The following is a 27,075-nucleotide window of genomic DNA, read 5'->3' as shown; positions in this document are numbered from 1 at the left end:
GCTTGCTGTTTTTAACATCTCAAAAAGTCCCCTTTTACACCTTCGCAGATAGCTCGCCACTTTCCCAGGAGTTTGACCTGATCCCTGAAGGTATTTCTAGATTGTTTCCAAACCTTTTTAGTTTTATATCTCCTATTTTCTTTTGGAGATCAGATTTAATATAATAATTTTTTTTTGAATCCACCTCAGTATTTTGCTGTGCCTTCTCTGAATATCTCAAAATCCCAATTCAAACTTTGTAATTTCAATCTTTATTTAAAACTTTTTTTTTTTAGCTTAGAAGCTTTTAAAAAGGCATTCTTTAATCTCATTCTGAGACTAAATTTATGTCTTTCAACCCAATGTAATCAATCATTGCATGTTTTCTTTCGACAAGTAAGTGAGCGTGTCAAATAAATTCTTTTTTTTCAACCACCGGGACCATGTATTTTTTTATATTTTATTCAACAAACTTATCCTTTGTGCATTTCCTAGCTCCGTAACTTATCATCCGAATATATCCACACCTGCGTTCCTAACTTAAAATGTAATTCAATAAGGTTCACACTCTTAAACTTCCCTCATACAGGACAACACCCTATGAAGGGTTTAAAAAAAACTTTCACTCTGTTTGAAAAAGTGGGTGGAGCTAAAACAAACCACAACTCCCCGGTTTCCCAAACAGGCTTTCATATCCACAGTCAGAATCACACAAGTACTAAATCACACAAATACTTCTCATTCAAAACAGACGTTCACAAAAGTCTCTCTTCTTTCCTATTGTTTTGGTCGGCTCTATTTTTGGATCCATGATCTTTCAGGGAATTCGTAGTATTATCTAAATTATCCATCCTCGCGTCGCCCCGCGTAGGATCAGGGTCCTAATTAGTTCCGATTGTCCCCGCGTCGCCCCGCGGTGGTTTAAATGATCTTATCCAGAGCCTAGGCGGACCAAGTGATATACAAGATCGACGCCGTACCTGGAATAAGTACAATTTTAAATTTGCACAGTCCCACGTCACCCCGCAGCTTAATTTTACGTAATTCCCTAACCTCCGCGTCGCCGTGCGGTCGCGCGATTGTCTATTTCTCTTTTCTTCCGCGTCGCCCCGCGGTTTTCCTGTTCGCATCGCCGAGCGATTTCCCTATCCTTCCCTATCCTAAGTTTAGAAGGTATTCGCCAGATTGACCTGGATCTCGTGCAGACGCTACCTGAGAACCAGCGAGTGGCCAAACTTTCCTCAGACCTTTGGAACGGAAGGAAACTGAAGTGATATTTAAAGTATACTCACTCCAGTGGCCACTTTCCTCCCGTCTCATCCAAGGCTAGTCTGGCTCTTAATTCGCAAGTTTTCGGCAGTCTGTTGAGATCCCACTTCTGACACCAAATGTTGATAAGGATTCTTTTCCCTCAATCTGGTTCAACGAATTCACTGAGTCGAACACCGTAGCCGCTTATAACAAAGCAGACTTTATTAATTGTTTCACCGGCCGGGACTTATCAGAACAAAGGAACGCTCTCCCTTCAGAGAGCGCTCACTTCCCACGGACAAGCCCCATTACAATGTAGGGGTACAACGTTTATACACTTTCGGTACATGATACAATTGAGTGACATTCCGTTCACCCTATCCTCTTGTGATCCCTCCTTCCCTACCTGGCCTTCCTTGCCCAATTAGGTACGGCCAAGTGGTTATGTGTAACAGCAACTATTTTTACACAAAGAGCTTTTCACCCTTGTTATTGTTGCAATTTTACTGGCATGACTAACAAGACCTTGAGCAAGTCTGTTATTTGTGCCAATGTTGTAACATTTGCAGTCTGACATTCTTAATGTTATTCTTCCATGAATCCTTTGTTCACTTCACTGTCTCTATACATTTCACTGTCTCTATACATTCTCACTTGGGCGTCCCCCAAAACCAACCGCACCCCTTTCTGAGTAGCACATGGAGAGGCTCCAGCAGTGTGCTCAAGTTCTGCATAAAGTTCCCAAAGTAATTGAGTAGCCCGACAAAGGCACGCAGTTCCGAGACATTCCGGGGCCTAGGTGCCACACGAATTGCTTCAGTTTTGGATTCTGTTGGGTGGATTCCATCAGCGGCAATCCTTCTGCCCAAAATTTCAACCTCGGGCACGAGAAACAGACACTTGGATTTCTTAACTCTTAGGCCTACCCGATCCAATCGACTTAGTACTTCCTCCAAATTGCGGAGATGGGAGTCGGTGTCCCTGCCCGTGATGAGCATGTCATCTTGAAACACAACCGTCCCCGGGATGGACTTGAGCAGACTCTCCATGTTGTGCTGGAATATGGCAGCTGCCAACCTGATGCCGAATGGGCATCGATTGTACATTAAAAGACCTCGATGTGTGTTGGTGGTGGTGGTGAGTAGCTTAGACTCTTCGGTCAGTTCTTGTGTCACATACACAGATGTGAGATCTAGTTTCAAGAAAAGTTTTCCTTCAGCCAATGTGGCAAATAGGTCCTCCGCTCTTGGCAGCGGCTATTGGTCTTGTAGGGAAGACTCTGTTTATGGTAGACTTGTAATCCCCACAGATTCGTACGGATCCATCAGACTTCATGACGGGGACGATGGGACTTGCTCAGTCGCTAAATTCCATGGGTGAGATAATGCCTTCCCGCAGAAGCCGGTCCAGTTCGTGTTCAATCTTTTCCCTCATCACATAAGGCACAGCTCTAGCCTTGTGATGGAATGGTCTGGCATCCTGTGTGATGTAGATTTTAACTTTAGCCCCTTTGAAGGTGCCCACACCTGGCTGATAGAGATGTTCAAAATGACTTAGAACTGTTGAGCAGGAGATCCGTTCCTCTGACAACATGGCGTGAACATCATCCCATTTCCAATTTAGTTTTACCAGCCAGCTTCTCCCCAACAGTGCTGGGAGATCTCCGGGGACAATCCACAGGGGAAGTCGGTTCACCGTCCCTTTGTGTGTGACTGAGAACATGGTGCTGCCAAGGACTGGGATGATTTCTTTGGTATAGGTCCTTAGTTTGGTGTTGATCTTTGTGAGTTTTGGTCTGTTGCTTTTGTGCGGCCACAGCTGTTCAAATTGTTGGGCGTTCATGTGAGATTGACTAGCTCCCGTGTCCAGTTCCATGTTGACGGGTATCCCGTTGAGTCGGACCCTCATCATTATTGGAGGCGCCTTGTTGTAAGAACAGTGGACATTGACCGCGTTGACCCGCTGCACCTCGGTGTCCCGGGCACTGTCCCCAACATCTTCTGGTCAGTTTTCTGAGCCTTTTGATTCGTATACCAGCCGAGCTACTGTTTTTCTGCACATGTGAGCCAGATGCCTTGTATAGTTGCAGTTTCTGCAAACGGTATGCTGAAATCGATACCCCCTTGAGTGCCTTCCCCCACATCTCCAGCACAGACCGCTTCCATTGTTTCCGAAGGATGAGCTGCGTCTGGCTGATCTCTCTTGAGCTTCTCTCAGTCTGTAGTTGATTGCTCGCATTGTGGGTTGATGAGGTGTGAACGGCCATTCATGTGGCCCTTGATGGCTTCTGGCGCCACTGCCTGCTGTTGATGGCCTGCTCTCCTGCTTTTGTCTGTGTGTGGGGGTTGTTTCACGCTGTGAACCCCTTGTTCCGATGTTTCGTTAGTTGTCGTACCCGCAGTATAGATCAACCTCGTTTCTTCTTCTCCTGCCAAGAATGTCTGTGCGACCAGCGCTGCTGCCTCTGGGGTCAAGTTCTTGGTCTCTATAAGCTTTCGGAATATGCCTGCGTGGCCTATTCCTTCAATAAAAAAGTCTCTCAGTACTTCTCTCCTTAGTTCATCAGAGAACTCGCATAAACTAGCCAGCCTTTGAAGTTCCGCCACAAAGTCAGGTATGCTCTGGCCCACACAGCATCTGTAGTTGTAGAATCTGTGTCTGGCCATGTGTAGGTTGCTCTCTGGCTTCAGATGGTCTCTCCAGTGTGCTCAACCCCTCAAACGACTTGCTTGCTGGTTTCTCGGGTGCCAGCAGGTCCTTCATTAAGGCGTATGTTTTTGAGCCGCAGCTGGTCAAGAGATGGGCTCTTCTCTTGTCTGCCTTTTGGTCGCCCAACCAGTCTTTGGTTACAAAGCTTTGCTGGAGCCTTTCTTATAAAGTCCTCCCAATTGTCTCCAGCATTTTTTTTCTCATCTGAGCCGTTGGTAGCCATTCTGTGGATTCTGTGATCCCGTAACTCGTCGCCACTGTTAAGTCCTGACCCTGCAGTACAGACTTACATGAGGCACATGCTGAAGTCAAGGTCACTCTGGACCTGCATATTTATTTCACAGCTCTCAAGTGCCACACTTGCCTGAGACCTGCCTTTATATACCTGTGTGGATCAGGTATGCAGTGTCTCCTGCAGGTGCACCCCTGGTGGTAAAGTATGCTTGTGGTTACAGGTCATATCTAGTTAGTCATGTATAGCATGGTAGGATAGTTATATACAGTAGTGTGAGATACATGACACCATGTAATTTAATTTTGCACACCAATCCCTTGTGTGGAACCTTGTGAAAAGCCTTTGGAAAGTCCAAATACACCACATCCACTGGTTCTGCCTTGTCCACTCTACTAGTTACATCCTCAAAAAATTCCAGAAGATTTGTCAAGCATGATTTCCCTTTTATAAATCCATGCTGACTTGAACCGATCATGTCACTGCTTTCCAAATGCACTGTTATTTCATCTTTAATAATTGATTCCAACATTTTCTGCACTAATGTCAGGCTAACTGGTCGATAATTACCCGTTTTCTCTCTCCCTCCTTTTTTAAAAAGTGGTGTTACATTAGCTACTCACCAGTCCATAGGAACTGATCCAGAGTCGCTAGACTGTTGGAACATGATCACCAATGCATCCACTATTTCTAGGGCCACTTTCCTAAGTACTCTGGGATACAGACTATCAGGCCCTGGGAATTTATCGGCCTTCAATCCCATCAATTTCCCTATCACAATTTCCCACCTAATAAGGATATCCTTCAGTTCCTCCTTCTCACAAGCCCCTCGGTCTCCGAGTACTTCCAGGAGATTCCTACATAAAGAGAGAACGAAAGTATTTGTTCAACTGGTCTGCCATTTTTTTGTTCCTCATTATAAAGTCACCTGAATTTGACTGCAAGGAACCTATGTTTGTCTTCACTAATCTTTTTCTCTTCACATATCTATAGAAGATTTTGCAGTCAGTTTTTATGTTCCCGGCAAGCTTTCGCTCATGCTCTATTTTCCCCCTCCTAATTAAACCCTTTATCCTCCTCTGCTGAATTCTACATTTCTCCTAGTCTTCAGGTTGCTGCTTTTTCTGGCCAATTTATATGCCTCTTCCTTGGATTTAACACTATCCTTAATTTCCCTTGTTAGCCATGGTTGAGCCTCCTTCCCCGTTTTATTTTTACTCCAGACAGGGATGTACACTTGTTGAAGTTCATCGATGTGATCTTTAAATGTTTGCCATTGCCTATCCACCGTCAACCCTTGAAGTATCATTTGCCAGTCTATTCCAGCTAATTCACGTCTCATACCATCGAAGTTACCTTTCCTTAAGTTCAAGACCCTAGTCTCTGAATTAACTGTGTCACTCTGCATCTTAATAAAGAATTCTACCATGTTATGGTCACTTTTCCCCAAGGGGCCTCTCACAACAAGATTGCTAATAAGTCCTTTCTCATTACACATCACCTAGTCCAGGATGGCCAGCCCTCTAGTTGGTTCCTCGACACATTGGTCCTGAAAGCCATTACTTATACACTCCAGAAAATCCTCCACCGTATTGCTACCAGTTTGGTTAGCCCAATCTATATGTAGATTAAAGTTGCCCATGATAACTGCAGTACCTTTATTGCACGCATCCCTAATTTCTTGTTTGATGCTGTCCGCAACCTCATTACGATTGTTTGGTGGTCTGTGCACAACTCCCACGAGCGTTTTCTGTCCTTTGGTATTCCGCAGCTGCACCCATACAGATTCCACATCATCCAAGCTAATGTCCTTCCTTACTATTGCGTTAATTTCCTCTTTTACCAGCAATGCTACCCCACCTCCTTTTCCTTTCTGTCTATCCTTCCTGAATGTTGAATACCCCTGGATGTTGAGTTCCCAGCCTTGGTCACCCTGGAGCCATGTCTCTATGATGCCAATTATATCATCTTCTGCCGACTCTGCTACGTGGTGAGTCGCAGCACGTCTGCACATTCGCTGGAGGTGCCCCATTGTTCCACAGCTCTTGTACACGTAGTGCTTGAATCGACATTGATGGGCTCGATGATTACTCCTGCAGCGCCAACATGGTGTTAATGGATTCGCATTCACGGCCACGGTGGACTCTGAGTCATCCTAGGTTTGGCCTCTGCAGGCGTGTAGGCCCTGCCATGTACAGTTCTGCCTGCTGAAGGCGTTAATTTATGCACAGTACTTGCCGGTGAGCTTCGATGCTGCAATAATATCTGTTTAGTGTTATCGTTCGTGGACTTGAAAGCCTGGGCTATCGTGATGGCCTTGCTCCGATCTAGGGATTCGGCAGACAGCAGTTTGCGAAGAATGACTTTGTGGCCGATTCCAAGCATGAAAAAGTCCTGCAACATTTCCCTCAAAAATCCAGCAAATACGCACGGTTCCGCAAGTCGTCTTAGGTCAGCGACATAGCTCGCCACGTCCTGGCCCTTGGAGCAATGGTGCGTATAAAAGCAATACCTAGCCATCAAGATGCGCTCCTTCGGCTTGAGGTGTTCCCGAACCAGTGTGAACAACTCTTCATACGTCTACGTCTTCTCCATTGGTTTTGTCGGTGGTAGCAGATTTTTGATGAGGCCATATATCGTGGACCCGCAAACGGTGTGGAGAATCGCCCTACGCTTGACCGCAGTTTCCTCCTTTTCCAGCTCATTGGCCATGAAGTATTGGTCAAGATGCTCAACGAAGGCTTCCCAATCATCATCCTCAACAAATCTCTCAAGAATACCAACGGCAGCCATAACCGTGTGAAAATTCGTGATCTGTTACTCGTTGCCAATTTATGTTCAGAATAATTCCAAGACTCTATATTGTAAGCTCAAACTGTTGTGACCTTGGTCTCTTTAATGTAACTCCAGAGTGAGGAAGCAGCCTTTTATACCTGCTTGACCAGGGTATGCAGGTACCCTTGTGTCTCCCACAGGTGTTGTCCCCTGGTGGCAAGTCTTACAGATTGGTAATGTTTACATGCATAACACAACCAACAAGTTAAGTGTTCAAAACATACTTACCTGAATGTGGAGCAAGGAGGACTAGGCATCCATCTGAAGCTGAACCACACTGTTCGCAAATCTGGTGTCATATTTGATCCTGAAATGAGCTTCCGAATACATAGCTGTGACATAATTTAAGACCGTCTATTTTCCACCTCCATAACATCACCCGTCTCCGCCCTTGCCTCAGCTCATCCGCTGTTGAGCCCCTCGTCCATGCCTTTGCTAGCTCTAAACTTGACTATTCCAATGCACTCTGAGCTGGCCTTCCATTTTCTACCCTACATAAGCTTCAGGTCATCCAAAACTCAGCTGCCCGTGTCCTAACTCGCACCAAGTCCCATTCACCCATCACCCCTGTGCTCCTGGACCTACATTGGCTCCCAGTTAAGCAATGTCTCAATTTCAAAATTCTCCTTGTTTTCAAATCCCTTCATGGCCTTGCCACCAACCCCGGCCCCCTCACCGCTCACCCATCTCTAATCTCCTCCAGCTCCACAACCCCCCAGAGATATCTGCGCTCTTCTAATTCTGCCCTCTTGAGCATCGCTGATGATAATTGCTCAACCATTAGCGACCGTGCTTTCTATTGCCTAGGCCCTAAGCTCTGGAGTTTCCTGCCTAAACCGCTCAACCTCTCTACCTCTCTCTCCTTTTAAGACGCTCCTTAAAACCTACCTTTTTGACCAAGTCTGCCCTAATTTTGACATTTTACTATGTTAAAGGTACGATATAAGTACAAGTTATTGTTGTTGAGTGCTTCTCCTGACTCCACATTAAAGTCATGTGGACCTCTGCCGGCCTCCCCCCTCCCCCGATCGGTACTTCTTACCTCCACCGATTGTGACCTCGACAATACCCCCTCCCCGATTCCATCATCTTTCCTCCCCAATCCTGACTGTTACCCATGCATCCCAATTGCTACCACCCATCTCGATCACCTTAGTTTCCTGGTCAAAAGTTTAAAGTTTTACCCAAGGGTTGCTACTGGCGTTGCAGCAGCCCGATCTTCAAGTCCATTTCCCTGGTGGCCTGTCTTGGGCGTCTATTAAATATCCGCAACTCACCGGCTCAATGATAATGAGCCCTAAGGTCTTGGGCCTATCCATTCAGTTGGAGGGATTGATCCCTGCATTTTGGGTGAGCTCGAATTTCTAGGCCTTTATCTCCTAATTTAGAAGTTTGACCCTGTTATCAAGTGGATAGGAGCTGACCGTCTCCCAGGTCTTTGTGATACCATTCTTGATTCACTGTTGCGAATTTTAGCTCTATTAATCTATCAGACACCGTAGATAAGTTGTCATGAGAGAAAGACTCATTCATTATTTTATGGTAACTAAATAAGTCAAAATCATTTTTAAATACACAAGATTTGTGGATTTCTTTCAATATTTCGTGGATCACATTCTCCAAATCAGTCCATTCAGTAGCCTGCTCATATTTTGCCACTGAGATTGGGGATGGCATCAAACTGGAAATTAGAGATGTGTGCAATAAAGGTACAGCAGTTATCATGGGTGACTTTAATCTACATATAGATTGGGCTAAACAAACTGGTAGAAATATGGTGGAGGAGGATTTCCTGGAGTGAAAAAGGGATGGTTTTCTCGACCAATATGTCGAGGAACCAACTAGAGAACTGGCCATCCTAGACTGTGTTCTGTAATGAGAGGGGATTAATTAGCAATCTTGTTGTCGAGGCCCCTTGGGAAAGAGTGACCATAATATGGTAGAATTCTTCATTAAGATGGAGAGTGACACAGTTAATTCAGAGACTAGGGTGCTGAACTTAAAGAAAGGTAACTTCAATGGTATGAGACGAGAATTGCCGAGGATAGACTGGAGAATGATACTCCAAAGGGTTGATGGTGGATAGGCAATGGCAGACATTTAAAGATCACATAGATGAACTTCAACAATTGTACATCCCTGTCTGGCGTAAAAATAAAACGGGGAAGGTGGCTCAACCGTGGCTAACAAGGGAAGTTAGGGATAGTGTTAAATCCAAGGAAGAGGCATATAAATTGGCCAGAAAAAGCAGCAAACCTGAGGACTGGGAGAAATTTGGAATTCAGCAGAGGAGGACAAAGGGTTTAATTAGTAAGGGGAAAATAGAGTATGAGAGTAAGCTTGCAGGGAACATGAAAACTGACTGCAAAAGCTTCTATAGATATGTGAAGAGAAAAATATTAGTGAAGACAAATATAGGTCCCTTGCAGTCAGATTCAGGTGAATTCATTTATAATGGGGAACAAAGAAATGGCAGACCAATTGAACAAATAATTTGGTTCTGTCTTCACCAAGGAAGACACAAATAACCTTCCAGAAATACTAGAGGACCGAGGGTCTAGCGAGAAGGAGGAACTGAAGGAAATCCTTATTAGTCAGGAAATTGTGACAGGAAAATTGATGGGATTGAAGGCCAATAAATCCCCAGTGCCTGATAGTCTGCATCCCAGAGTACTTAAGGAAAAGGCCCTCGAATTAGTGGATACATTGGTGCTCATTTTCCAATATTCTATAGACTCTGGATCAGTTCCTATGGATTGGAGGGTAGCTAATGTAATCCCACTTTTTAAAAAAGGAAGGAGAGAAAACCAGGAACTATAGACTGGTTAGCCTGACATCGGTAGTGGGGAAAATGTTGGAATCAATTATTAAAGATGTAATAGCAGGACATTTGAAAAGCAGTGACAGGATTGGTCCAAGTCAGCATGGATCTATGAAAGGGAAATCATGCTTGACAAATCTGGAACTTTTTGAGGATGTAACTAGCAGAATGGACAAGGCAGAACCAGTTGATGTGGTGTATTTGGACTTTCAAAAGGCTTTTGACAAGATTCCACACAAGAGATTGGTGTGCAAAAGTAAAGCACATGGTATTGGGAGTAACGTACTGACGTGGATAGAAAACTGGTTGGCAGACAGGGAGCAAAGAGTTGGAATAAACTAGTACTTTTCAGAATAGCAGGTAGTGACTAGGGTACGACAAGTGCTGAAACCCCAGCTATTTGAAATATACATTAATGATTTAGACAAGGGAATTGAATGTAATATCTCCAAGTTTTCAGATGACACCAAGCTGGGTGGCAGTGTGAGCTGTGAGGAGGAAGCTAAGAGGCTTCAGATTGACTTGGGCAGATTAGGTGAGTGGGCAAATGCATGGCAGATGCAGTATAATGTAGATAAATGTGAGGTTATCCACTTTGGTGGCAATAACAGGAAGGCAGAAGATTATCTAAATGGTGACAGATTCGGAAAAGGGGTGGTGCAACGAGTCATCGGTGTCATGGTACATCAGTCATTGAAAGTTGGCATGCAGGTGCAGCAGGCGATGAAGAAGGCAAATGGCATATTGGCCTTCATAGCGAGTGGATCTGAGTATAGGAGCAAGGAGGTCTTACTACAGTAGTACATGGCCTTGGTGAGGCCACACCTTGAATATTGTGTACAGTTTTGGTCTCCTAATCTGAGGAAGGACATTCTTGCTATTGAGGGAGTGCAGTGAAGGTTCACCAGACTGATTCCTGGGATGGCAGGACTGACATTTGAGGAAAGACTGGATCAACTAGCCTTATATTCACTGGAATTTAGAAGAATGAGAGGGGACCTCATAGAAACGTTTAAAATTCTGATGGGTTCTGACAGGTTAGATGCAGGAAGAATGTTCCCAATGTTGGGGAAGTCCAGAACCAAGGGTCACAGTCTAAGAATAAGGGGTAAGTCATTTAGGACTGAGATGAGGAGAAACTTCTTCACCCAGAGAGTGGTGAACCTGTGGAATTCTCTACCACAGAAAGTTGTTGAGGCCAATTCACTAAATATATTCAAAAAGGAGTTCTATGAAGTCCTTACTACTAGGGGGATCAAGGGGTATGGCGAGAAAGCAGGAATGGGGTACTGAAGTTGCATGTTCAGCCATGAACTCATTGAATGGTGGTGCAGGCTAGAAGGGCCGAATGGCCTACTCTTGCACCTATTTTCTATGTTTCTAAAACATCTTACTTGAAAGATAGTGCTCCTAAATGCAAGAATGATAACGCAGCAGCTAGCAACATGAAGACTAGGAGACTTGAGCTGCACAAATATGTATTCTGACTGGTGACTTTTAAACAAGTCCCGAGAGTTCCAATAGATTAACTAAAGGAATGAACCACCAACCAAAACCAGTAGCCGGGGACCCTGTACTTTCTGTATTGTTGTCTCACCTTTTCCTTTCTCAGTATCTGGGTAAATGATAGTGACCCAAGGATCATAACAGAGAACCCTCATTCTCTGTTGCCAGCATGTGAATTTATTTACGTAACATAGAGGAACAAACAATAAAACACAGTGAATTATCCATTTCTCTATCTGCCTTGACACATTGAAATAATAAATATGCAGTTCACATTTACGTGATCCCTTTAGCAGGCTTTATCCAACCCAACTTGTATTTGAAATGTGGTGTTTGGTTGGCAATTACAGGAGGGGAACCAAATGCAGCAAGTGCTTGCTCACTCACCCAGTGGTGACACCCTCGAGTGCTTCCCAACTGACCTGCCTAACCCAAGTGCTTTAAAAGGACAACGAGAAGTGAAAGAGGAAAGAGGCAGAAATAGAGGGAGAGGCAGACCGAGAGAGAAAATAATTACATTGTAGGGAAGAAGCAAAGAAATTCTTACACAAAGAGAGATATATAATACTGTCCATAAGCAATGGCAACTATATAATACATTGTGCGTTACATGACATCATGCTTATCATTAAACATCATTGCCACAGATTTTCCATCATAGTGCAAAATCTACTACAAGCAAATAGTTTATTTGATGATGTAACTCACCTTTGGATGAGAATGTGTAAAGAAGGGTTGCGAATGTGGTAGATGGATAGAAAAGGTGGCAAAAGGATGGAGATAGAGAATCATGCGAAAATAGCTAAAGAAATGTCAAGATGCAGACAACTGCAGAATCAACAGAAAAAAAAGGGGTTACCAAGAGTTGACGTTGAGGTTAGACACGGGTCATGAGAAAGCCGCAAGGCAGCACAAAGAAAGAAAGCAATCCTAGATAGGAAGGGAAAAGTAATAGCTTCTACTGATGATGAGGAGGGGAAACTAATTGGGTTCTTTACTGATAAGGGAAGACAGTGTAGCAAAGCTATAACTAACCTGACCTGACACCAGCCCTAATTGGGAGACTTTCTTGCCTGCTATTGGACGGTGGGTGGGGGGGGGGGGGGGAGGCAGAAAGGGATTGGATAGACCAAGTGCTAATCAAATGTGTTCTGTTTTGAAAATGTATATCTACTGTGCTTTTCGCGCTGAAAAGGGCTTGTCCAGGGGAAGGTAAACAGGCTCTGATTGAGAGTGTCCCTTTGTCTTGACAAGTCCCGGCCGGAGAATCTTCAATAAAGGTCTTTTACAGAAAAGGCAAAGAGGTGTTCGTGTGTCAGTGTATTCGCTGAAACAGATTGAGAGAAAAAGAATCCATATTAACATTTGGTGTCAGAAGTGGGATCTCAACGGACGGCTGCCGAACGCTTGCGAATTAAGAGCCGAACTAGCCTTTGACGATACGGGAGGAAAGTGGCCACGGGAGTGAGTACCCTTTAAAATACCACTTCAGTTTCCTTCAGTTCCAAAAGTCTGAGGAAAGTTTGGCCACTCACTGGTTCTCAGGTAGCCTCTGAACGAGATCCAGGTCAATCTGGCGAATACCTTTTAACTTGGGAAATAAGTGTCCAAGTCAGGTACAACGTCGACTTTGTATATCACTTAGTCCGTCTAGGCGCTGATTGGACTTAAATCGCGCGGCAACGCGGAGGGATAGGGAAATAGACAATCGCGCGGCGACGCGAATTGGAAAACAGCGAGGCGACGCAGAAGAAAAGGGAAATTGTGTAGAACTAAATTGCGGGGCGACGCGAGGAATTGTGTAAGGATAAAAGGAATTGTGTAAGGATAAAATATATCTTTACCGCGGGGCGATGCGGGAATGGGCAATCGTGGATCCAAAAATAGAGCTGGCCAAAGAAAAAAAATTAATTAATAAGCTTTGTTGAATGAAGAGAGACTTTTGTGAATGTCTGTTTTTGAATGAGAGTACTTGTGTGATTTTTTGACTGCGGAATGAATTTTTATGTTTTCATGTTTTTTTTAAAAAAGCCTGTTTGGAGGAGTGGAGCAGCTGTTTGTTTATTTTAACTCCACCCACTTCTCCAAACAGAGTGAAAGTTTTTTCAACCCTTTGTAGTGTTGTCCTGTATGTGGGAAGTTTTAAGACATTTTAAGTTAGAAACGCAAGTGTGAATTTATTCGGATGATAAGTTACGGAGCTAGGAAATGCACAAAGGATAGGTTTGTTGAGTAAAAGATAAAAAATACATGGTCCCGGTGGTTGAAAATTTTTTTTTATTTGACACGCTCACTTACTTGTCGAAAGAAAACATGCAATGATTGATTACATTGGGTTGAAAGACATTAATTTAGTTTCGGAATGAGATAAAGAATGCCTTTTTAAAAAAAAGCTTCCAGCCAAAAAAAAGTTTTAAATAAAGATTGAAATTACAAAGTTTGAATTGGGATTTTGAGATATTCAGAGAAGGCACAGCAAAATACTGAGGTGGATTCAAAAAAAAATTATTAAATTAAATCTGATCTCTTGAAGAAAAAAGGAGATATAAAACTAAAAGGTTTGGAAACAATCTAGAAATACCTTCAGGGATCAGGTCAAACTCCTGGGCGAGTAGCGAGATATCTGCAAAGGTGTAAAAGGGACTTTTGAAAAATGTTAAAAACAGCAACCTTTAGCAGTTTAGAAGAGACATTTTAACGACTTTGAAACTGAAGCATTTTGAGATAATGAAAAGCAGCCCTCAAAGCCTAATTGCGGGACTCCATTCTAGTTATGGAGAAATGAAAAAGATAAAGACGCCACTTTGAAAGTAAACAAATGATTTTAAATGAACAAATTTATGGAGTCACGAGCCCTCCGTGTAAAATACAAAACCTAATTTGAAGAAAGATCTGAAAAAAAAAGATGTAACGTACTAAATAAGTGCTGAAAAAAATGTGTTTGTGATGGAAAAAGATATAACTTACTAAATACTAGTTGATGTTTGCTGTGAAAAAGATATTGGTTTAATTAGGAAAAGGAAAAAAATTGGAAGAGGTAAAAGACACTCTACAGTGATAATGGTTTTAAATTATGAGTAAATTTCACTGCTGTTTGAAAAGATTTCCAAAATGAACGTTGTTTATCAAGAAAAGTCCCGAACAGTCTAAACAAGCAGGAGGGTTTTGAAGATAGCGAGGAGAAAAGATCTAAGCTATGCGAACTCAGCACAAAAAAAACCCTGGGAATTAGAGAATCTTACTGAATTTTAAAATTCTTATAGAAAATGGAACTGGCACGGATGTTTAGATTTTGTGCCGAGAGCGAAATAAAACATAAGATTTGGCCAGTGAACGGGACCGTAAAATAAAACGAAATGTTAGAATGTACACAGCATGTGTGAAAATTGGATTTCAGTAAGCAAAATAGCTATTAAAAATGTGTGGTCTCGTTTTAAATCAATCAAAGAAAAAAATCTTTGGCAATTAGAAGTTATGAAAATATTGGAGTTTACTCGAAAATGCCGTCTTCCCTGATGAGAAGACTTTTATTATGACGGCTTTACTAATGATTTCTGTTTTAACAGATTCCTAATTTCTAAGCAAGTTTTGAAGTCACAAAGACTTAAAAAAAAAAAAAAGAATTTTTCGGATGATTACGTGAAGTCACATAATGACATCAGGCTTTCTTACAAACCTGTAAAGGAGTTAACTCTTTCCATTGACAGCTGTTTTATACTGGACATTATTAATTTGGATTTCTTAATAGAATAAAAAAGACTCACCTAACTGAGGAAATGGTGCGATAGTCAGAATAAAAATTAAAACAGAACTAGCCTATGTAATAATGCTCGCCTGATACAAATAAAAGAAAGATACTCAAACAAAACAAATTCAAGAGTTAAAAGCTAAGATAAATAAGCTGGAAGAGATTTAAAAAAAAAAACGGGGCCAGATGGATAGTGCAGTGCGCAGCCATAGCACCATCACCTATGGCAATAGAGCCAATGTACCCCATGGTGGGTAAGTGTAGTCTACAAACCCAACCTAACTTTACTTCCGATTTCACAGAGTGACCGCAACATGCATGGATAAAAGATGAGTGGACCAGAACCTAACACGTGGTGACGACCAGGCTATCTGTTTAAAATTTGCAGATAAAACACTCACCAAGATGGGACCGCAGCGGCTACTTCGACTCTGGAGACTCAGGATACTGGGGACCTTGAAGCCCACGCAGGCACTGGATAATACAGATGGACTACGAGAGATATAGCACACTCAGGAAAGACACAACTACATGAACTAGCTTTGTTTAATTTGACCCCAGCAGCCAAGGACTGGAGCAAGGACAGAACTTATTTTAACGCATGGCTATGTGTAGTGTATTAAGTAAGGTTGTAATGCAGCAGGTTGCCGATGCCATGGGCACCAGTAGATTCCGAGAACAGGAGCAAGTTCATAGGACCAAAAGGGGAAGGGCGCAGAAATCCAACTGGACGGAATTTCAGTTCTAGAAGCTCATGCCTGGGCGGACGAAGCTGCAAACAAGCAGCCAAATCCACCCCGCAAGAACAGAAGGGTGGGAAGAGAACGGAGCAAAGGGGGAGGCTAGTAATAAAAGAATCTAAAGAAAGGATATAATTTGGGGTGCGTCAGCGACTACTTATCCTAAACCTAATGGATATCATTTTTCCTAGCTTCTGTGGGAATGAAACTATAAGTAGATACCAGAACCTGGCACAACGGATCCTCGAAGGCCCGGAACCCACTACCCTGAGATTTAATGTCAGAAATGGAACAGGGCAAGGTCAAACAAAAAGGGGAATACTGGCAACACTAGGCACGGATTATGCGGCAGGGGTTATGATGATGAATTCCATAGGCCTGTAGGCAATATACGACCGGGTTAACAACTTAATGGCGTAGTCTTGAGTGGTTTAGTGGGGAGGGACTTGCATAACCAAGCCCTACATGTGCGGTGGGGAGATGGCACGGAAGGGAAACTATTACAGGTGGCCCATACATTGCCGAAATGCCAAGACAATAAAATTGGTCCACGCAATGGGGAAAGATATAAGTAAACGATTACAGGCTGAGATAGTTTGCTCTGGGTATGGGGCCTGGATATTAAGTGAGGTACAACATAATTTGGAGCAACTCCAGAAAGGAGACATACCAGATTGGATTCCGAACAGCCGACTTAACAAATGGATTCTAGATTTAAAAAAAAATGAATAACACATGCGAGGTACGAAGGAATAGTCACGCATGGGTGCCGAAATTCAAATGTATTACTGGGCGGGTGAATATGATCGGATTTGTGTTGTCCATACCACAGTATGATGTAACAAAGGGAGACCCCTTATATCAGATTGATAATATTGGTGAAGTGAGAAACCAAACTCGGTTACGTTACCATCAGCCTGCCAGACAGGTGATTAAAATTAACAATAGTACCAAAGGCATTGATATAACTGACTGCTATAAAATTAACCAAGTGGTTTTATGTCGAGGTACGCCATGAATGACGAATGATGATTGCAGATTCCACCAAACAAACAGATGCATGCTGAGTATCACTCCTCTCGAACACAATCTTGAGACCATCGCTGCCCCGCAAGGGAACGGAGAGTGATGCGTGAGCACGGAGGTAGCCAACTTAACCATTAAGACCAGGGAAGGAGTCACCCCCTGTGTCCTCATTACTCCTAACTTCTGCTTCAGACCCAAGGGAGAAATAGACATAGACGGATATCATATACATCCCGAGACAACGGAAATCATCGATGGAACAATCACGGATACCCTCCGAGAGGGGTACGAAGAGGCGGTATGGGAACCGCAAGGCAAACAGATACCGGAACTAAATGAGGAACAATTATGTTTGGTGCAAGGAATCCAGAATCAAAGATGACACGATGTCTGGCTGATGGAAGAAATAGACAACTTACAGAGAGACACTAGCGCAATGCTGGCTGATCAGCCCTGGTACTCAAAGCTGTGGGACATTGGACTTAATATTCAAATTCACCCACGGATAAGAATAATATCACATGTACTTGTAGTAATACAGGGTCTAGTTCTGATGGTCATGATGGGATTAACATGTGCACGAATTAAACAGGCCAATCAATAAGTCAGGGCACGCACTATGATTAAGGCCATAAGGGATGAAAATTTAAGCAGTCCTACAGGAAGGACTTGCCTTGTATAACTCTGGGAAGGTTTCAGGAGGTCCCGAAGCTTGGGAGATGGCCACCCAGGTGAACGAACCTATCTGGAACTTGCCTACAGGGAGATAGTTAATGGGAAATATGGCCAGCTTGGCGTATAGCCAAGGGCCAAAAGGGGGGAAATGTAAGAGAAAAATTTGGCATTAGGGGTACCAGCGGGACAAGGGTTAAAGTGCTGGTTCCTGCACTGGCCCATAAGGAGGTAAAAGGCCTCTCTTTGACCTTGTACCAAGGCTCCAGAAGTTATCAATTCAATAATATTCCGACAGGATATGATGTGAGAACCTAAACCGACATTGATAAGACCTTGCGAAGAGGCTCGAGGCGGACTCACAGACAAAAAGGAGGATCAGGAAAGAGAATGCGCACGGCTAAATGCAATACTCTGAGAATAAGCACCAGGATTATCATGGAATGATAAAAGGGGGGAATGAGAATGTGTAAAGAAGGGTTGCGAATGTGGTAGATGGATAGAAAAGGTGGCAAAAGGATGGAGATAGGGAATCATGGGAAAATAGCTAAAGAAATGTCAAGATGCAGACAACTGCAGAATCAACAGAAAAAAAAAGGGGTTACCAAGAGTTGACATTGAGGTTAGACACGGGTCATGAGAAAGCCGCAAGGCAGCACAAAGAAAGAAAGCAATCCTAGATAGGAAGGGAAAAGTAATAGCTTCTACTGATGATGAGGAGGGGAAACTAATTGGGTTCTTTACTGATAAGGGAAGACAGTGTAGCAAAGCTATAACTAACCTGACTTGACACCAGCCCTAATTGGGAGACTTTCTTGCCTGCCATTGGACGTACTCGGGGGAGGCAGAAAGGGATTGGATAGACCAAGTGCTAATCAAATGTGTTCTGTTTTGAAAATGTATATCTATTGTGCTTTTCGCGCTGAAAAGAGCTTGTCCAGGGGAAGGTAAACAGGCTCTGATTGAGAGTGTCCCTTTGTCTTGACAAGTCCCAGCCGGAGAATCTTCAATAAAGGTCTTTTACAGAAAAGGCAAAGAGGTGTTCGCGTGTCAATGTATTCACTGAAACAGATTGAGAGAAAAAGAATCCGTATTAACATGGATGCTGCCTCAAAGAATTCACGGCTTCTTCAAAATAATCTCAGTCGAAGTTTATCACATCGTTAGGAAGGTCATCATCATCACGGTAGGCCAACGCCAGTGTAGTAAAGCCATGGTTTGCCAAGAGACTGGCCCTGTTCTCCAGCAATCCACCTTCTATTGTGTTCACATTAATCACTCGAAAAGGATCATTTCCTGTCAAATTCAAACAAGTTTTAGTTTATTCTTTTGTTGAAATCTCTGCTGGATTATTTTGAGTCTAAATAGTCAAAAATACTTTTTCTGAGTCACTTAATCCAGGATTGCTATACATAGAAAACTAGCTATTGATGATAATGCTTTAATCATAAGAAGTCTTCAGGTTTTGCTGTTGGCTGTCTGATATATGCATGTAAATAGTAGTTACATGCAATTGATTAATAGTTACAGCACCAGGTATATGGTCATTTCTGCGTTCAAGCACAGTACTTTATTGCCTATTGGTATTTAAGATCAAAAGTCAATCAGTTTTCAATAGTTAATACAACAAGTAGAATTTATACAGTGGCTTAAGCATAGAAAATGTCCCATGCCACTTCACGGAGGAGCAATCGAAAAAGAGAGATGAGGGTGGGCCAAAGAGGTGGGATTTAAGGAGGATCTTAAGAGAGCAGAGAGTTTTGGAGGAATTGCAGAGCATGGGGCGTTGGCACCGGAAAGTACAGCCACCTAATCAGAAGTTGCTTTGTAATTACTTGGAAATAAAGCTCTTTAGCCCCTTGTGACCTTGCGCATTCCAATTTTTCTAAAAGGCAATGCTGGTGGATTAAAAAGAAAATCATGTCTGTCACCTGTTATTCAGATTGTGCCTTGAGTTTATTCATTAAAATCTGGTTACTACCAATATGCCTTTCACATAAAGGCTTTCTCCATTGTTGTTTTTGGGTTTTTTGCCAAATGTCCTTCTTGGGATGTGTGTTGTGTATCTGGAAAGCATACACTCCCATGTTCCGCCACCAGGGAGCTCATCCCCTGAAGGGATCCCAGCAGCCCTTAGGAGCACTGTATATGTTCCTCACTCTGGAGTGTCTTATTAAAGACTGAGGTCACTGTTACTTTAACCTCCCTGTGTGCAGCCTCATCTGTGTTGGGAGCACAATAATCTGCATCACCAAACAGTTCTATAAGCGGATATTGCATCCTATATGAACCAGAATGGACCTTTGCTTTCCCAATATCTAGGTAAGGGACATCAAGACCCAGGGGTTGAACAAAAAACCCTTACCAATGTGCATACTGGAATGTACTAGGTGCCATCAGATGATCCACTGCGTCTCAGCAAGCAGACTGAATATACACTGTATCAGATAGAAGCTCGGAATTTTAATCACCTACGATTTAAAAGGGATAACTTGAGCCGTGCCAAGTGCTTGAATAACCCACAATGGCAAGTGATGAACACGTTGTCGAGTCCGTTATCCAAGATACTGTTCAACAGATTCAATCAAAATGAGTGTATTTTGTTTGACAGAAAGTGAAGCTCAGGTTTTGTACTTTGCAGAAATAGCCAACAGAAACTAATTACCCATATATGTCCAGCAGCCAATGATGATGGAACCAATGGATAAAACTAATACTGACAAAATGGCTTCAATTTTTGGCACATTGATAGTTTGAACTTATGTATGGTACAAAAACTAAAGAAAAAGGGCAAAGGGATTGTTGGCCTTTATCTCAAAGGGATTGGATTGCAGAAAAAAGCTATACTTCAGTTCGGCAGCATCTTGAAATACTGAATTCAGCTTTGGACACCGCACCAAAAGAAGGATATATTGGCCATGGAAAGGGTACCGAGGCTTAAAGGGTTAAATTATGAGGAAAGTTTTCATAAACTTGGCATGTATTCCCTCGAGTTCAGAGTTTGTGGAGTGATCTAACTGAGGTGAGATAGTATTTCCTAATTCTATTTATATAGTGCCCTGAACATAGAAAATAATCTCATGGCACAACATAGAAATAAAATCCCACAGCACTTCAGGATAGCATAATGTGAAAAACATGGACGCCAACCCAAAGAAGGAGATATTATGAAGGGTGAACAAAACCTTGATCAAAGAGGTGGCTTTTAAGAGGAGTCTTATCGGGAGAGGGATGCAATGAGACAGACTGGCTTAGGTGGATCATTCTGGAGTGTCTGATGGTTGAAGGCTCGGCCACCAGTTAAAGAGGTGTTGGATGCAATAATAGCCAGAAGCAGAGGAACAGAAAGTTTAGGAGAAGGGTTGTATGCTCGAGGAGGTTCAAAAGATTGTGAGACCAAGGCCATGAACAGATTTAAACACAAGGATGAGCATTTTAAACCTAAAGGTTTGGGAGCCAAGGAACTTTTTCTCCCCGACCAAGCCCCAACCCCTTTTCCCCAGTCTCCCATTCCCCAGTCTCCAAATCACCCAAATGCAATTGCAATTGCAATGTAATTGTAAGGAAGGACATTAGCTTGGATGATGTGGAATCTGTTTGGGTGGAGCTACGGAATACCAAAGGGCAGAAAACGCTAGTGGAAGTTGTGTACAGGCCACCCAGTGGAAGTTGTGTACAGGCCACCCAATAGAAGTAGTGAGGTTGGGGACAGCAGCAAACAAGAAATAAGGGATGTGTGCAATAAAGGTACAGCAGTAATCATGGGCGACTTTAATCTACATATTGATTTGGCTAACCGAACTGGGAGAAATGCGGTGGAGGAGCATTTCCTGGAGTGTGTTCGGGATGGTTTTCTCGACCAATATGTTGAGGAACCAACCAGAGAGCTCCCCATCCGAGACTGGGTGATGTGTAATGAGAAGGGATGAATTAGCAAGCTTGTTGTGCGAGGCTCCTTGGGGAAGAGTGACCATAATATGGCAGAATTCTTTTATTAAGATGGAGATTGACAAAGTTAATTTAGAAACTAGGGTCCTGAACTTAAGGAAAGGTAACTTTGATGGTATGAGGCACGAATTGGCTAGATTAGACTGGCAAATGATACCTAAAGAGTTGACGGTGGATAGGTAATGGCAAACCTATAAAGATCATATGGACAAACTTCAACAATTGTACATCCCTGTCTGCGTAAAAATAAAACGGGGAAGGTGGCTCAACCGTGGCTAACAAGGGAAATTAAGGATAGTGTTAAATCCAAGGAAGAGGCATACAAATTAGCCAGAAAAAGCAGCAAACCGGAGGACTGGGAGAAATTTAGAATACAGCAGAGGAGGACAAAGGGTTTCATGAAGAGGGGGAAAATAGAGTACGAGAGGAAGCTTGCCGGAAACGTAAAAAATGACTGCAAAAGCTTCTATAGATATGTGAAGAGAAAAAGATTAGCAAAGACAAACATAGGGCCCTTGCAGTCGGATTCGGGTGAATTTATAATGGGGAACAAAGAAATTGAACAAGTACTTTGGTTCCGTCTTCACAAAGGAAGACACAAATAACCTTCCGGATGTACTAGGGGACCGAAGGTGTAGTGAGAAGGAGGAACTGAAGGATATCCTTATGAGGCGGGAAATTGTGTTAGGGAAATTGACGGGATTGAAGGCCGATAAACCCCCAGGGCCTGATGGTCTACATCCCAGAGTAATTAAGGAAGTGGCCCTAGAAATAGTGGATGCATTGGTGATAATTTTCCAACAGTCTATCGAGTCTGGATCAGTTCCAATGCACTGGAGGGTTGCTAATGTAACACCACTTTTTAAAAAAGGAGGGAGGGAGAAAATGGGTAATTATAGACCGGTTAGTCTGACATCAGTGGTGGAGAAAATGTTGGAATCAATCATTAAGGATGAAATAGCAGTGCATTTGGAAAGCAGTGATAGGATTGGTCCAAGTCAGCATGGATTTATGAAGGGGAAATCATGCTTGACAAATCTTCTGGAATTTTTGAGGATGTAACTGGTAGAGTGGACAGGGGAGAACAGTGGATGTGATGTATTTGGACTTCCAAAAGGCTTTTGACAAGGTCCCACACAAGAGATTGGTGTTGGTATTGGGGGTAATGTACTGACGTGGATAGAGAACTGGTTGGCAGACAGGAAGCAAAGAGTCGGGATTAACGGGTGCTTTTCAGAATGGTAGGCCGTGACGAGTGGGGTGCCGCAGGGCTCAGTGCTGGTGTGAATGTTTGAAAATGTATTGAGACATTGAAGTTGAGAACGTGGGAATTATATATGGACAGTGTAAGCTAACAAAGAATTCATGGAGGAATAGCCATGACATCTCAGACTCGAGACTGCAAAATGTTACAATACTAACACATATTGAAACAAAACCCACAGTTTGCAGAAAAACCTCAAGGTCTTAGTAACTCATAATGGGCCTTTGTGTAAAATCATACCATTCTTAGATCGGCTTATGAGTGGACAATGGTAAAGAGGGATCAAAGAGGATAGGCTGAAATAGGATGTCACTCTAATTGTATCTTGTTATCTTTTACCGAAAATGTATAACCGTCGTCCCTTTACAATGTAACGTCACTTTGTCCGTAGGAAGTGAGTGCGATCTATCAGAGTTGCATTCCTTCTGTCTGATAAGGTCCCCGATCGAGATTTGCTTTTTAAATAAAAGCTTGCTTTGTTTAAAGCACAATCGGTATTCGACTCAGTGATTTCACTGAACCAGGTTGAAGGAAAAGAATCCAGAAATCAACACTGGGACCCCAGCTCTTTATAATATATATTAATGATTTAGATGATGGAATTGAGTCTACTATCTCCAAGTTTGCAGATGACACTAAACTGGGTGGCGGTGTGAGCTGTGAGCAGGTCGCTGAGGCGTGAGTCCGGGGATCAGCAGAGGCCTACAAAAGGCCGCGAGAGGCAGCGGGAGTTCGTGGTCGCTGAGTCATGAGTCCGGGGCCCAGCATCGGCGGCAGTCGGGAGCAGCGTGAGTTCGGTGAGAGGTCTATAAAAGGCGTACTTGTGCAGCTACAGGGAGAAGGCAAAAAAGAAGTAGAAAGAAACAGAAAGGTGACATCACAGCCGAGGCGGTAAGTGATTGGCTGGTGATTGGTGAGTAGTTTTTCTTTTTCTTTTTTATATTAGTCAGTAACTTTTAACATTGTGTTGCCAATTTAAGTGTATTTAAGTGTATCTAAGGGTTAAGTCATGGCAGGAGAGCTCGGTCGGGTGTTATGCTCCTCCTGTACCATGTGGGAACTCAGGGACACTTCCGGTGTCCCTGACGACTACGTGTGCGGGAAGTGTATCCGCCTCGAGCTCCTGACGGTCCGCGTTGCGGAGTTGGAGCTGAGGGTGGATTCACTCTGGAGCATCCGCGATGCTGAGAATGACGTGAGTAGCACATGTAGCGAGTTGGTCTTACCGCAGGTGAAGAGTCCACAGCCAGATAGGGAATGGAAGACCAGCAGGAAGAGTAGTGCAAGGAAGGTAGTGCAGGGATCCCCTGTGGTCATCCCCCTGCAAAACAGATACACCGCTTTGAGTACTGTTGGGGGGGATGACTCGTCAGGGGAGGGCAGCAGCAGCCAAGTTCATGGCACCATGGGTGGCTCTGTTGCACAGGAGGGCAGGAAAAAGAGTGGGAGAGCGATAGTGATAGGGGATTCAATGGTGAGGGGAATAGATAGGCGTTTCTGCGGCCGCAACCGAGACTCCAGGATGGTATGTTGCCTCCCTGGTGCAAGGGTCAAGGATGTCTCGGAGCGGGTGCAGGACATTCTGAAAAGGGAGGGAGAACAGCCAGTTGTCGTGGTGCACATTGGTACCAACGACATAGGTAAAAAAAGGGATGAGGTCCTACGAAACGAATTTAAGGAGCTAGGAGCTAAATTAAAAAGTAGGACCTCAAAAGTAGTAATCTCAGGATTGCTACCAGTGCCACATGCTAGTCAGAGTAGGAATCGCAGGATAGCGCAGATGAATACGTGGCTTGAGCAGTGGTGTAGCAGGGAGAGATTCATATTCCTGGGGCATTGGAGCCGGTTCTGGGGGAGGTGGGACCAGTACAAACCGGACGGTCTGCACCTGGGCAGGACCGGAACCAATGTCCTAGGGGGAGTGTTTGCTAGTGCTGTTGGGGAGGAGTTAAACTAATATGGCAGGGGGATGGGAACCAATGCAGGGAGACAGAGGGAGACAAAAAGGAGGCAAAAGCAAAAGACAGAAAGGAGATGAGGAAAAGTGGAGGGCAGAGAAACCCAAGGCAAAGAACAAAAAGGGCCACTGTACAGCAAAGTTCTAAAAGGACAAAGGGTGTTAAAAAAACAAGCCTGAAGGCTTTGTGTCTTAATGCAAGGAGTATCCGCAATAAGGTGGATGAATTAACTGTGCAAATAGATGTTAACAAATATGATGTGATTGGGATTACGGAGATGTGGCTCCAGGATGATCAGGGCTGGGAACTCAACATCCAGGGGTATTCAACATTCAGGAAGGATAGAATAAAAGGAAAAGGAGGTGGGGTAGCATTGCTGGTTAAAGAGGAGATTAATGCAATAGTTAGGAAAGACATTAGCTTGGATGATGTGGAATCTATATGGGTAGAGCTACAGAACACCAAAGGGCAAAAAACGTTAGTGGGAGTTGTGTACAGACCTCCAAACAGTAGTAGTGATGTTGGGGAGGGCATCAAACAGGAAATTAGGGGTGCATGTAATAAAGGTGCAGCAGTTATAATGGGTGACTTTAATATGCACATAGATTGGGCTAGCCAAACTGGAAGCAATACGGTGGAGGAGGATTTCCTGGAGTGCATAAGGGATGGTTTTCTAGACCAATATGTCGAGGAACCAATTAGTGGGGAGGCCATCTTAGACTGGGTGTTGTGTAATGAGAGAGGATTAATTAGCAATCCCATTGTGCGAGGCCCCTTGGGGAAGAGTGACCATAATATGGTGGAATTCTGCATTAGGATGGAGAATGAAACAGTTAATTCAGAGACCATGGTCCAGAACTTAAAGAAGGGTAACTTTGAAGGTATGAGGCATGAATTGGCTAGGATAGATTGGCGAATGATACTTAAGGGGTTGACTGTGGATGGGCAATGGCAGACATTTAGAGACCACATGGATGAACTACAACAATTGTACATTCCTGTCTGGCGTAAAAATAAAAAAGGGAAGGTGGCTCAACCGTGGCTATCAAGGGAAATCATGGATAGTATTAAAGCCAAGGAAGTGGCATACAAATTGGCCAGAAATAGCAGCGAACCCGGGGACTGGGAGAAATTTAAAACTCAGCAGAAGAGGACAAAGGGTTTGATTAGGGCAGGGAAAATGGAGTACGAGAAGAAGCTTGCAGGGAACATTAAGGCGGATTGCAAAAGTTTCTATTGGTATGTAAAGAGAAAAAGGTTAGTAAAGACAAACGTAGGTCCCCTGCAGTCAGAATCAGGGGAAGTCATAACGGGGAACAAAGAAATGGCAGACCCATTGAACAAGTACTTTGGTTCGGTATTCACTAAGGAGGACACCAACAACCTTCCGGATATAAAAGGGGTCAGAGGGTCTAGTAAGGAGGAGGAACTGAGGGAAATCTTTATTAGTCGGGAAATTGTGTTGGGGAAATTGATGGGATTGAAGGCTGATAAATCCCCAGGGCCTGATGGACTGCATCCCAGAGTACTTAAGGAGGTGGCCTTGGAAATAGTGGATGCATTGACATTCATTTTCCGACATTCCATTGACTCTGGATCAGTTCCTATGGAGTGGAGGGTAGCCAATGTAACCCCACTTTTTAAAAAAGGAGGGAGAGAGAAAACAGGGAATTATAGACCGGTCAGCCTGACCTCAGTAGTGGGTAAAATGATGCAATCAATTATTAAGGATGTGATAGCAGCGCATTTGGAAAATGGTGACATGATCGGTCCAAGTCAGCATGGATTTGTGAAAGAGAAATCATGCTTGACAAATCTCCTGGAATTTTTTGAGGATGTTTCCAGTAAAGTGGACAAAGGAGAACCAGTTGATGTGGTATATTTGGACTTTCAGAAGGCTTTCGACAAGGTCCCACACAAGAGATTAATGTGCAAAGTTAAAGCACATGGGATTGGGGGTATTGTGCTGACATGGATTGAGAACTGGTTGTCAGACAGGAAGCAAAGAGTAGGAGTAAATGGGTACTTTTCAGAATGGCAGGCAGTGACTAGTGGGGTACCACAATGTTCTGTGCTGGGGCCCCAGCTGTTTACATTGTACATTAATGATTTAGACGAGGGGATTAAATGTAGTATCTCCAAATTTGAGGATGACACTAAGTTGGGTGGCAGTGTGAGCTGCGAGGAGGATGCTATGAGGCTGCAGAGTGACTTGGTAGGTTAGGTGAGTGGGCAAATGCATGGCAGATGAAGTATAATGTGGATAAATGTGAGGTTATCCACTTTGGTGGTAAAAACAGAGAGACAGACTATTATCTGAATGGTGACAGATTAGGAAAAGGGGAGGTGCAACGAGACCTGGGTGTCATGGTACATCAGTCATTGA

General features: G+C 43.5%; 1 protein-coding gene and 1 pseudogene across 7 annotated transcripts in view; one reads left to right on the top strand and one right to left on the bottom strand.

Annotated features, from left to right (window-relative positions):
• Positions 1 to 27,075, top strand: part of LOC139263147 (intelectin-1b-like) — a 393,914-nt gene that overhangs the window by 79,014 nt on the left and 287,825 nt on the right. The gene's annotated exons all lie outside the window — the stretch shown is intronic.
• LOC139262718 (peroxisomal succinyl-coenzyme A thioesterase-like) overlaps positions 1 to 27,075 on the bottom strand; it is a 74,529-nt pseudogene that overhangs the window by 23,291 nt on the left and 24,163 nt on the right.

Source organism: Pristiophorus japonicus, chromosome 4, assembly GCF_044704955.1.
Source record: "Pristiophorus japonicus isolate sPriJap1 chromosome 4, sPriJap1.hap1, whole genome shotgun sequence".
NCBI classification, from domain to species: Eukaryota; Metazoa; Chordata; class Chondrichthyes; family Pristiophoridae; genus Pristiophorus; species Pristiophorus japonicus.
This window is presented reverse-complemented; position numbering and strand designations above follow the sequence as displayed.